General features: G+C 38.5%; 1 pseudogene; it reads left to right on the top strand.

Annotated features, from left to right (window-relative positions):
- Positions 1-4,873, top strand: part of LOC108283289 — a 39,773-nt pseudogene extending 34,900 nt beyond the window's left edge.
- Positions 4,874-13,669: the final 8,796 nt, after the last annotated feature.

The raw sequence follows: 13,669 nt of genomic DNA, 5'->3' as shown, positions 1-13,669 counted from the left end.
GAGGCAGGAGAATGGCTTGAACCTGGGAGGCGGAGGTTGCAGTGAGCCAAGATTGCGCCACTGCACTCCAGCCCGGGTGACAGTGCGAGACTTCATCTCAAAAAAGAAAAAGTCAAGTACACATTCATTTATTGATTTGTCCTCTTGATAAATATTAATTAAGCTCTCCTATCAGACAGATAACATTCTGGGTATGAACAATGTAACAGCAAATTGCATAATCAAAAGTCCTGCCCTTATAGTGCTTATGATCTATCTCTGTGCTTTTCTAACCTGGCTGCAGACTTAGAATTACCTGGAGATTCAATTTTTTAAAAAAGAAAAAACTAATAGAGCTCACTCATTCTTTTATCTCTACAGATTATCTATCATGCAAACTCAGGTGAGCACAACTCTATTCCTCATCACCTGGGGGCAGCCTGAGGTAGCAGTGGAGATTTTTAAAGAATATATTTAGGCTTCCCTTTAAACATTGTGATGAAACTGGAGCACAAATAAGCTTCAAAGTGCAGTCCATTTATTGGCCAGCAAGTAGCAGAGCTGAGATTTGAATCCATAGCTTTCTACCATTTAGCAAGACTTTTTTCATACATAACAGCTACAGCTATAAAATTTTTTTTTAATAAATAGCATTCTCTTAATAACTTATTAACTTTTTATTTTGTATTCGGTTCTTTTGATTCTTAGGAAAGTCCATAAAGAAAGCTAACATATAGTTACAAGCTGAGTTTTATTCTTATATTTCAACTCCATAGTTGATTAGAACAATGTCACGATTCTTCACAAAAAGGATAAAGAAATTGAGAGTAACTTTAGTTTCTGCACAGAGTCTGAACATTGTTTGCTTCAAATTTGTTTTCCTGCTTTTGTCCTGCCTAATTGGAGAATTAAGGTAGGATGGTGCTTCTGTGTTTGAAAGTCAGCCCCTGACATGACTGGGAGGTATGTGGGGACATTTTCATTTGTAGGCAACTAGTTGGCCTTATTTGAAATAAAGAAAGAATTTAAAGAGAGCAAGTTTTCATAATGACTAAATCTTCATTTTTGTTTGACATTAATTTGCATAATCTAAGTAATTTATGTCTCGCCTGCCTTCGGAATCAAATACTAGAGAAAAACAAATTTTTCTTTCGAATCCAATTGTGAGTTTACATTTTTGCCAAATATCAGCTAATATGCAACTTCAAGAAATAAGGACCAGGAATTAACTAGACACTCAAGTCACTGTCTTTATTAAAATCCATGTTAATATAAAGTGTGACTTCTAGTAGACCTACTTTGTCACTGCATACAAATAACTCAATTGTGTTGGGACAAGTAAATGTTTTGCATGTGTGTGAAGAGATTGATAAAATTTTGTTAGTTATCAATGTCCTTTAACATCAAGAGAGTTAAAATATGTTAGTACAGGAAATTAGATCAAGATAAGGGCTACCTTTAGTTGAGTTGTTGAACATTCATTTTGTTGAATAAAATAGGTCTGAAAAACATACAATATCTAATATTGTCCTCATATGTCACATCCAATATCTGATATGTGTCCCCATATGTCACTGCCACTCACTTCACCCAAATAGACAGTTTTTCTTCCTAGCCCACTGTAGGAAATTACCAGTGTAGACCTAATGGGGAAACAAAACTCCCTTTTTAACCCCAGGAGTAATGAGAAGCACCCACTGCTTGGATGTCAAAGAAGACTGAGTGGTTAACTTATACTTCTCCTGCCACCCGACCATAAAAAGACAAGGACCCCATTATTCCTTACCAGAGTGGTGTCAGAGAGAGCTAGCTAACCCAGAAGTATTTTTAAAAGGTAGTCTCATAAAACAATACAGAAATATCCCATTTTCAATTGCAAATCACACATCATACCAAGAACTGGGATGATCCAAGACGAAATAAAAGCGATAATTAACAGATACTAACATAAAGATGACAGAGGTGGTAATGTTCCAATGACTTTCACGTGGCTCCCATAGAGAGGCTTCAAGGAGAACTACAAACTGGCTTGAAACGAGTGAGGAAACAGAATCTCAACAAAGAACAGCAAGTCTCAGCAAGTAACTAGATATAAGGAGAAAGCAAATGGAAATGTTAGAACTAAAAATTCAGTAGCTGAAATTTTAAAAACCATATAGGATGGGCTCAATAGCAAAATAGAGGGGGCAAAGAAAATTCACGAAATTAAAGGTAGAACAACAGAAATCACCAAATCTGAGCCTTGGAGACCTACGGGATTCTAACAAAAGACCTAACATCTGTGTCACCTGTGTCCCAGAGGGGAGCTGAAAGAGGGAGAGGCTGAAAAATTACTTAAAGAAACAATGACTGGAAACTTCCCAAGGTTTCCAAAAGATATAACCCTACAGATTTAAGAAGTTGAGCAATTTTTAGCTAAACAAACCTCTCAAAATTTACATCTAGACATATTATACTCAAACTTCTGGAAACAAAAGACAAAGAAAATACAATGAAAGCAGTGAGAGAAAGAATACTTTACCTACAGAGAGAAAACAATTCAAGTAACAGCAGAACTCTTATCACAAATTATCAAGGCAAAAGGAGGTGGCACAACTGAAAATCCTGGACAATATACACAAAATAGACATAGGAAATACTCTGAAAGATAGAGAGGAGAAGGCAGACTAGCTAGAAAACCCAGGACCAGAAGAATAGCTCATCTCACACCTTTGACTAAAAAAATCTCAATGGGCCACAGACTTAAATGTAAAACTTTAACACCTTTTAGTAGAAAACATAGGAGAAAATTTTCAGGATTTAGAGCCAGGCAAAAAATTCTTAGATTTGAGCCTAAGCATGAATCATAAAAGGAAAAATTAATACATTAGACTTTACCAAAAATTTTAAAATTTGCTCTATGAAAGACCCTTTCAAGAGGATAAAGGCAAACTACAGAGTTGCAGAAAATTTTTGCAAACAACATATCTCATGAAAGATTAGTATCTAATATCTATAAAGAATGCTTGAAACTCAATAGAAAAAAAAATAGTCTAAAAAATGAAAAAAGACATTGCACCAAAGAGGATATATAGATTGCAAATAAGCACATAAAAGATACTTGGCCTCATTACTCATTAGGGAAAGGCAAATTAAAACTATAATAAGATATCACTACACTTATCAGAATGTCTTAAATACAAAATAGTGACATTCAATGCTGGCAAGAATGCAGAAAAACTGGATAGTTCATTTATTGCTGGTGAAAATCTAAAACGCTACAACTATTCTGGAAAACAGTTTGGAAGCTTCTTTAAAAACTAAACACATAGTTATCATACAACTCAACAATTATACTTGTAGGCATTTACCCCAGAGAAACAAGGACTTCTGTTTATATAAACCTATACATAAACATATAGCAGTTTTATTTGTAATCATCCCAAACTAGAGCAATACATGTACCTTTAAACAGGTGAGAGGTTAAATAAACTGTGTTACATCCATATATACCATGGAATACCACTTAGCAATAAAAAAAGAACAAACTGCAGAAGGTGTGGCAGTTCACACCTATAATCCCAGCACTTTGGAAGGATTATAGGCAGGCAGATTGCCTGAGCTTAGGAGTTGATCAGCCTGGGCAACATGGTGAAACCTCATCTCTACTAAAACATAAAATAAATTAGCAATTAGTTAGTCATGGCGGTATAGTTCCAGCTACTCAGGAAGCTGAGGCAAGAGAATTGCTTGAACCTGGGAGGCAGAGGTTGCAATGAGATGAGATTGCACCACTGCACTCCAACCTGGTGACACAGCAAGACTTCATCTTTACAAAAAAAGAAAAAACATAAAACAAAAAACTGAGCTGGGCCTGAAGGCACCCCAGGAATTTCTACCACTGCCAATGTTTGCAGGTGGCAAGGAGCCAGGCCTGGCGGGCAAGGGGTGACATGATGTGACCACTAGCAGTGCAGACAGTGGTGGGTCCACACCCTGGTGCTGCTCAGTGTGGGTTCATTTCAACCAAATCCGAAAGGTTGGAAACCAGAAGTGCGTTGTTGGTGTGCTTTTGGGGTCATGACAAAAGAAAGTGCTTGATGTATTGAACAGTTTTGCAGTTCCTTTTGATGAAGATGACAAAGACGATTCTGTGTGGTTTTTAGACCATGATTATTTGGAAAACATGTATGGAAGGTTCAAGAAAGTCAATGCCAGAGAAAGAATAGTGTGCTGGTACCACACAGGCCCTAAACTACACAAGGATGACATTACCATCAACGAACTCATGAAAATATATTGTCCTAAGTCCGTATTGGTCATCACTGACAAAAAGCCAAAGGACCTAGGGCTGCCCACAGAAGCGTACGTTTCAGTGGAAGAAGTCCATAATGACAGAACACCAACCTCGAAAACATTTGAACACATGACCAGTGAAATTGGAGCTGAGAAAGTTGGAGTTGGACACTTGTTACGAGACACTAAAGACACGATGGCAGGCACTCTGTTCCAGCGGATCACAAATCAGGTCCATGGTTTGAAGGAACTGAACTCCAAACTTCTGGATATCAGGAGCTACTTGGAAAAAAGTAGCCTCAGGCAAGCTGCCCATCAACCACTGGATCATCTACCAGCAGCAGGACGTCATCAACCTGTGCCAGACGTCAGCCTGCGGGAGTTTGTCAAAGTCTTTTATCTGAAGACCAACGAGCAGATGGGGGTAGTGTACTTGGCTTCGTTGATCTGTTCTGTGGTCACCCTGCACAACCTCATCAACAACAAGATTGCCAACTGGGATGCAGAAAAGAAAGAAGGGCAGGAGAAAGAAGAGAACAAAAAGGACAGGAAAGAGGACACGGAGAAAGATAAAGATAAGGAAGAGTGATGTAAAGAGCAGAAAAAGTTTTGGTCATGAAGTCCTTGCCTAAACCTATGTCCTGAATGGTTTTGCCTAGATTTTCTTCTAGGGTTTTTATGGTGTTAGGTCTTAAGTGCCACATATACACCATGGAATATTATGCAGCCATCAAAAACGATGAGTTTGTGTCCTTTGTAGGGACATGGATGAACCTGGAAACCATCATTCTCAGCAAACTGACAGAAGAGCAGAAGATCAAACACCGCATGTTCTCACTCATAGGTGGATGTTGAACAATGAGAACACATGGACACAGGGAGGGGAGCACTACACACTGGGGTCAGTTGGGGGGAAATAGGGGAGGGACGGTGGGGGGTGGGTAGCTGGGGAGAGATAGCAAGGGGAGAAATGCCAGATGTAGGTGATGGGAAGGAAGGCAGCAAATCACACTGCCACATGTGTACCTATGCAAAAATTTTGCATGTTCTTCACATGTACCCCAAAACCTAAAATGCAATAAAATAAATAAATGGGAAAAAAAAAGAGCAGAAAAAGTAAAACATATTAAAAAGCGTTTTTAATTTGTAAATTATAATCTTACAAACAAACAAACAAAAACTATTGATACACTCAGTGACCTGGATGAATCTCTGGAGAAATACTCTAAGTGAGAAAAGGCAGTCCCATAAGGTTGCATGTCATATGATGCCATTTATGTAATATTCTTGAAATAATATATTGTTAAGTAAAAAAAGCAAGATGTAGCAAATATGTGTAGTATACTGTTTATCTAAGAAGAGAGTAAAGAATGCATACATATTTATATTTTCTTAAAATAAAAAAATAGGAGAATGAAGCAAAGGCTTAAAAAATGTTTCTCTGGGGGAAGGAAGAAACAGGGAAAGGGGACAAAGAAGCTAAATTTCTCTGGATATTTAGACAGGTCTCTGTCAGATCTACCTTATGATCTGATTTTGAAACACATTAGTAGTTTGCATAATTTTAAAAATTAACAATAAAAAATCTCTACAGTCAGAAGCAAAATAAAACAATAGACCCTAAGGGTATACTGAGTTAGTTGCATAACCACATAGCAGAACATGTTTCAAATAACTTTAAAACACAGTACATTAGGGCTGGGTGCGGTGGCTCATGCCTGTAATCCCAGCACTTTGGGAGGCCAAGGTAGGTGGATCACCTGAGGTCAGGAGTTCAGGACAAGCCTGGCCAATGTGATAAAACCTCGCCTCTACTAAAAATACAGAAAGTAGCTGGGCATAGTGGCCGGTGCCTGTAATCCCAGCCACTCGGGAGGTTGAGGCAGGAGAATTTCTTGAACCCGGGAAGCGGAGGTTGAAGTTAGCCAAGATCATGCCACTGTACTCCAGCCTGGGCAACAAGAATGAAACTCCATCTCAAAAAAAGTACCAGCCAGCCAACCAACCAACCAAACAAAACCCAATACTTCACTAAGCATCTTTAGTGGGATATACTCAGAGGACAAAAAGAACTTTGAAAAATTTAAAATTGATTTTAATAATCATATCCTCGATGGTAATAGTTATGTTGTTATTCTGAGTCCATTGTATGTGAACTATGTGTGAAAGAAAATAAATAATTATATCAGTGTCATTGAAAAATACAATGCTTGGCATAAGAGAAAAGAAACAGAGATGTAAGATCAATGATATTATGTAAAAACTAGATATTTCTGAATTTGACTTATAAAGATCTACATTAACTCATGATTTATTTTTATGTCCTGGCTCTCTCCAACAAAAGGGCTTAAAAATAATAGCCAACCCAGTAGCAATGAGCATCTTTAGCACCTAGTCTCCCACATAACAAAAGAAAGCAAAGAAAAAGAAAATCTCAGGGATCTCTTAAATATCCCTCTAGATGAACCGATATGATGTCATATTAGAAACCAAAGAAGCTGGAATATCTAATAAGATTGTATTGAAAGGCCTAAAGAGCTCAAGGAGTCCACTTAAAAGATGCCTACTGGTCATAGATGGAGTGATTAAGAATAATCACAATGGATGGAAAGATTTCAAACATGTCTTATCCATGAGTTCATGAAGTTATTAAAAGAAAAAACCTCCTCATTCTCCTTTGGAGTTTGTTACAGGACTATCTCATTTATTTTGAAAACTGAAAATAATAAAAGGAAAGACTCAAAGATGTATTCTTGCTTTCCTGTAAGAATTTATTTCAGGGAAACCCAAGGGTTGAAAAAGGGAAGTATCTTTATGAAGCATTTCAGCTGACAAATGAAGGAATAGTAGAATTAGAATGTTGCCATTTTGCAACCCATGGTGATAGACTGCAATGACGGACGATGGATCATTCTAGACACTGATTTTTATTTGCTGCTCACATCTCAGACAACATTTACTTGCTGATGAAAGTGCAAAACAAAGTACATGGAAAATTTTTGCCAAAAATCAAGTTGAATTGTGAAAAAAAACCTCTAGATCCAACCTCCAATTTAAAGAAAACAGGGAAGAGAACAAGTTAAGTAGTAGAAAAATCCAAACTGTGAAGAACTCTCAACACTAATGATCTTGTTTCTCTAAGAAATAAATTACATCGACAAAGAGAGATTAAAATTGTAGAAAGATGAAAAGAATGAGAGAGAGCACACACTTAGATAAGAATTAAGATTAAAACTACTTAAGAGAAATACAGAGCATTGTATTGCATTTATGAATCTTATTTTGATTCTGATTCAATTTTTTAAAAATATAATTAAAAAATCTTAATGTAGCTTGATTTTCAAAATTTATTAACAAATTACTTTTTAAATTTGATTCTATGTATAATATTGGAATGTGTTTTTAAAAAGAGCCCTTAACTTTTGGAAAAAATATTGAGATATTTATAAATGAAATAATATGATCACTGGGATTTGCATTAAGATGATTGAGGGAAGGGCTGCGTGGGGTATAGTGGCAACATTTGGCCATAAATTGATCATTGACAGAGTTGGGATATGGTTGAGCTTTTTCATAATAAAAGACTGCCATCATCAATAACACTGTGAAATATCATTTAGGACGGGGTAGTGCCTATGATGGAGGTGAGGACCATGAGGCTGAAGCAGCCAGAGATCAGCAGGCTAAGGCAGGAGGGCAGATTCTCAAGAGAGCAGAAAAGTTACAGTCATGGAGGAACCCCAATCCAAAAATTCGAAACTTGAAGTGCTCCAAAATCTGAGACCTTTCAAGCACTGACAAAATGCTCAAAGGACATGCTCATTGGAGCATTTTGGGATTTTTGGATTTTCAGATTAGGGATGCTCCACCAGCATGTAATACAAATATTCCAACCCTCCCTATGCCCTGCAAAAAAAAAAAAACAACAACAACAAAAAAACAAAAAACCTCAAAATCTGAAACATTTCTGGCCCCAAGGATTTTGGATAAGAGATACTCAATTATCATAAATATGGATAAGCCTCAGAAATAGGCAATCACATGAGTGAGTCTGTCAAACAGGACACTGAGGTACACATAAAAAGACACATACAATGTGATTACATTTGTTCAGAACTCAAAAAAGGCTAACTTCATCTACATTATTTTGAGATGCATATAAAAGTCATAAAATGATAAACAAAGGGATGGGGTTATTCTAAATGTCGGCATGCTGAGCTCTGTCCATGGGCAGGGATGGTATGTGACTGGCACAAGGCACAGAGGGTATATTTCAGCCTGGCAACAATCTAGTTTTTGACCCGTGCCATAGTTTACTAGGTTCACAGAACACTTATTATTTAGACCACACATATATTTTCTGTACCTTTCTTAATATACATTACATTTCTCAATTTCAAAGGAAAATTTTATTGGGGAGGGGAAAAAGCAACGGCTTATGAGCAGCATCATGGAAAGAAAAATTTCACCTCCACATACGCCCAGTCCTAATCCTGAGATACTACGCAGAGGGCTACCAAGGGGCAGAGAGTGGCATCCCAGGGAAGAGCAGGTGGGGACATTCCATGGAATAAGGAATACGGAGACCCAGTGTGTGCTTTTGTAGTGATGAATCCAGATAAGGTGATTTTAGTCCAGGAGGCCAGTGGCTAAATGGGACTTCGTCCCTGATATTAGAGGACAGGATAGTTTGAGTTGATTGTAAGCAACAGGCATCAACACTCCAGATGAGACAAAGTTATTTAGTGTCCAGAATGCCATGAGACTCCAGGTTTCTGTTGGTTCTTATTCTACCAGCAGTTTCATCCTGGTCAGGGTGGTGAAATGCCAGCCCCCTCTGAGGCCACCAACATCCGCGTGACCTGAAAGCCACCAGCCACACCTGATCTGTTTGTCTGCATCTTTCTCCTCCATCTGTGGTAAAACTGTGTCTGCTGTGAGCACCATCATATCTCCAGAGCCCAGCACAGTGCCTGGGAAACTGTAAATGCCTGCTAAATCTTTGACGAATGAATGAGTGGATGAAGAATTCCTGTTTTACATTAGGAGAATTTGAGCCGAGAAGAGCCACAGAAAGGAGCTGGACTAGCAGTGGCACAGACTGCTTAGTAACAATTAAAACTGTTTTCCATCACCAGCCTAATTTTTCCTTCCACAAACTCCTCTGCATTCTTTTAGAATCATGGGAAGAGGAAACAAGCTTCAGGGCACTGGAGAATTAGAAAAGGAAGGGCTGTGGGGAGGCAGGAGAGGGACAACCAACAGAGTAATGGGATCCTGTTCAGATGACCATGGCCACCCCCAGCCTCCTAACTGGACTGCTTTTCTCTGGCCTTTCCCTGACCTGCTTGATACCCTGTCACCCACTCCAGGTCAGAATCAGTCAGGAGAGCCGTTTTCTACTCCAAGTTCTAAAAGAGCACTGTCCTAGAGAAATAGAACACAAGCCACATGTGTCATTTTAAGTTTTCTAATAGCTACATTAAAAAAAGAAATAGTTGATGTTAATGTTAATAATGTGCTATTTAGGGAGAAATAGAAATAGATTTATTAAAAGATATGAATTCACAAATTCTAGTGTTCTGTATCATTGTAGGATGACTATAGTTAACAATAATATACTACATAGCTTCAAATAGCTAGAAAGAAGATATTGAATGTCCCTAATACAAAGAAATTATAAATATTTGAGATGATGGATACGCTAATTGCCCTGATGTGATCACTATACATCTACACATTATATGTATCTAAACACCACTATATACCCTGTGAATATGTACAACATCATTTGCTAATTTTTAAACATGTTAGAATATATATTTTTTATTTAACTTAATATATCCAAGACATTATCTTTTCAACATGTAATCAATATAAAAAAATACTAGTGAGCTAATTTATATTTATAGTAAGTCAGTGAAATCTCATGTGTATTTTAAACCTAAAGACATTCAAATAGGACAGGCTTCATTTCAAGTTCTTGATAGCAACATATGATGAATGACTATGGCATTGGACAGGGAAGGGCTGCTGTGTGACCAGGGGCATACAACTTCACCTCTCTGAGCCTTGATTTCTTCCTCTACAAAATGAGTGCTAGGCCAAGAGGATCTCTAAATTAGCTTTAACAAATTATGGACACATACATTACCCACAACGTAAAGTTCTATTTCATAGCAACCAACTCTACTTCTCACCATGGCCATCGAGTTTGAAAATGTACAGCAGAGGTCGGTGGTCCCAAACCGTAATGTAGATCTATTCAAATGACAATGTAGCGGGCACAGGGATAGTCCCTTTAACATAGCCATTGCCTCGTGATCCAGCAGCATGCCATGCATACAGTTCTGTTACAAAGAATGTCAAGTTTATGACTCTGCATCCCAAAGAGTCCCTTCATGGTATTCCCTTAATCTACAAAAATGAGAGAATGGTCCATTCAATTACACAGATCACCCATTGCTACTACCAAGAGAACTTCAAAGGCAAAAGTTTTATAGCAGGAAACCCAAGGACCTTACTAGGGTCCAATTGATTCCATTTTTAAAAGTTCCTTAAGGGAAATGAACTAAAACTTTCCTCTATAATGTGCACTGCTAGGAGCCAAACACATGCTACACTCTTGGCAAAGGGGCAAAGGTCTCCTTTCCAGTAGAACTCTTTCCAGGAAAATTTTCACCACTGACAAACTCTGGGAAGACATATGAGTTTCCAGCCATGGAACTAGCTGTTTTAGTCTGTTCTCACGCTGCTGATAAAGACATACCTGAGACTGAATAATTTACAAAGAGATTTAATTGATTCATAGTTCCGCAGGGCTGGGGAAGCCTCAGCAAACTTACGAAGGGGAAGGAAACATGTCTTACATAGCAGCAGGCAAGAGGGCTTGTGCAGGGGAACACCCCTTTATAGAGCCACCAGATCTCATGAGACTTACTCACTATCACGAGAACAGCATGGGAAAAAAACCCACCGCCATGATTCAATTACCACCCACAGGGCCCCTCCCACAACACGCAGGAATGATGGGAGCTACAATTCAAGATGAGATTTGGGTGGGGACACAGCCAAACCATATCACTAGCTTACGCCAGAATTCTCTGGGAGCTGCCCTGATCAGATAGAATCCTGTCTACCCTACACTCTGGCTCAAGCCAACCTCCCTGAATTAATCTTCCTCCACCCTGTTACCTGCCTGACTTTGAATCTCTTCCTCATGTCCCGGCTGCACAGTCCTGCTTCTCTTTGGTCATGCTGTGCCTTTGCATGTGCTGTGCTGTCTGACTGGAAGGCTCCCCTGTCCTCCACTGTGCAGACATGCCTTGCTATTTAGATCACAATTCCTCTGTGAAGTCTGCTCTAATTCTACCTGACAAAGTAAGCAGTAACTCTCTCTTTGTTTCCATAGCTCTCTACGTGACATCATGTAGCAGCTGTCACAGTGACATGCAACAAACCCACCAGAATGTGGAAATGAAGACAGATCAGAGTTTAAACCCCTGCTCAGCCATTCTCTCACTTTGTGCTGGTCAGGAAGTTGCTTACCCTTTTCAGATTCTTTATAATTAAAATGGCAACAAAAGTACCTATCTAATGACACCATTATGTTCTTTTAGTTAATATTCGCAGGATGCCATTCAACGGTGCCTATTACTGACAGTATGAAAAGTACCTGACATTTATGCATGAGTCCATTAAAAACTACTTACTGAGCATCTACTAAGCTTTGGATGCTATCCTAGCTTTTGAGGAGAGATTCAGGCAAATAAATTACTCAGTCCCTGCTTGAGAGCTGCTTATTATCTCAGTAAACAAAGCCTCAGTCTTTGATGTTGGAACATAAGCTTTCTTTCCCCTTGTTCTGTCCTCTGGAAGGCGAGTAAACAGCTGCCTTTGGTAACCCAGCTCTGTTGGGATGGCTGCTGTTTGTTTGACTGGGAAAAGCAGATAGTTGGAAGGTAAATAAGATAAAGCTATTTTCAGTAAGGTAGGCTTCAATAGGAATCTACACAGAATCAACAATTATACCACCACTTAAAAGATGCTCTGTCCCTATCTTCCTTACATTAACTTTTCATTTCAATGTCAATTTCTGAACAGCTTCTTCCCTCCCAGGTGGGGACAGGAGCAGCCAGGAAGTCTCCGCCCCACACAAGAATCAGAAGCCATGGCTGAGAGTTAGCAGAGCCAAATAAGCGGCTCGGAGGGGCTGTGATGAAACCCATCTTTCTAATAGGTTCAGTTTTCCTTTTTTTTTTTTTTTTGAGCTAAATAATTAGCATATTTCTCAGATGATAAAGGTTTATCATACTTTATATTTGATAACCACTTTCTAGTTTTTTTTTAACTTTTATTGTAGGTTTGGGGATACACAGGTGTATCCCCAAAGGTTTGTTACATAGGTGAACTTGTGTCATGAAGGTTTGTTGTATAGATGATTTCATCACCCAGGTATTAAGCCCAGTACCCAATAGTTATCATTGCTCTTCCTCCTCCTCCTCCCACGCTCCACCTCCAAGTAGATCCCAGTATATGTTGTTTCCCTCTTTGTGTTCGCCAGTTCTTATCATTTAGCTCCAACTCATAACTGAGGATATGCAGTATTTGGTTTTCTGTTCCTGGTTCAGTTTGTTAAAGATAATGGTCTCCAGCTCCTTCCATATTCCCACAAAAGACATTATCTCATTCTTTTTTATGGTTTCATAGTATTCACGGTATATATGTACCAGTTTTTAAAATCCAATTTGTCACTGGCGGGCATTTAGCATGATTCCATGGCTTTGCTATTGTGAATAGTGCTGCAATGAACATTCATGTGTGTGTGTCTTTATGGTACAGTTTTCTATTAAGAAAGTGAGAGGAAATGCTTGGAATCATTCTGATTCAGCTATGCATCTTTCAGAAAGAGTTAGATTAGAGAAGATGAAATCAAATTTTTTCCTTTCTAAGAAACGTTACAACTAACAAAGAACGTAAAGGACCTCTTCAAGGAGAACTACAAACCACTGCTCAATGAAATAAGAGAGGACACAAACAGATGAAAAAACATCCCATGTTCATGGTTAGGAAGAGTCAATATTGTGAAAATGGCCATACTGCCCAAAGTAATTTACAGATTCAACACTATCCGCATCAAGCTATCAATGACCTTCTTCACAGAACTGGAAAAAAACACCTTAAATTTCATATCATATGGAACCAAAAGAGAGCCCGCATAGCCAAGTCAATTCTAAGCAAAAAGAACAAAGCGGGAGGCATCACACTATATACTATATACCAGACTTCAAACTATACTACAAGGCTACAGTAATCAAAAGAGCATGGTACTGGTACCAAAACAGAGATATAGACCAATGGAACAGAACAGAGGTCTCGGAGGCAACACAACATATCTACAACCATCTGATCTTTG

Source organism: Cebus imitator, unplaced genomic scaffold, assembly GCF_001604975.1.
Source record: "Cebus imitator isolate Cc_AM_T3 unplaced genomic scaffold, Cebus_imitator-1.0 Scaffold13, whole genome shotgun sequence".
Lineage (NCBI taxonomy): Eukaryota > Metazoa > Chordata > Mammalia > Primates > Cebidae > Cebus > Cebus imitator.
The sequence above is the reverse complement of the archived record's forward strand: the minus strand, read 5'-3'. Positions and strand labels throughout refer to the sequence as shown.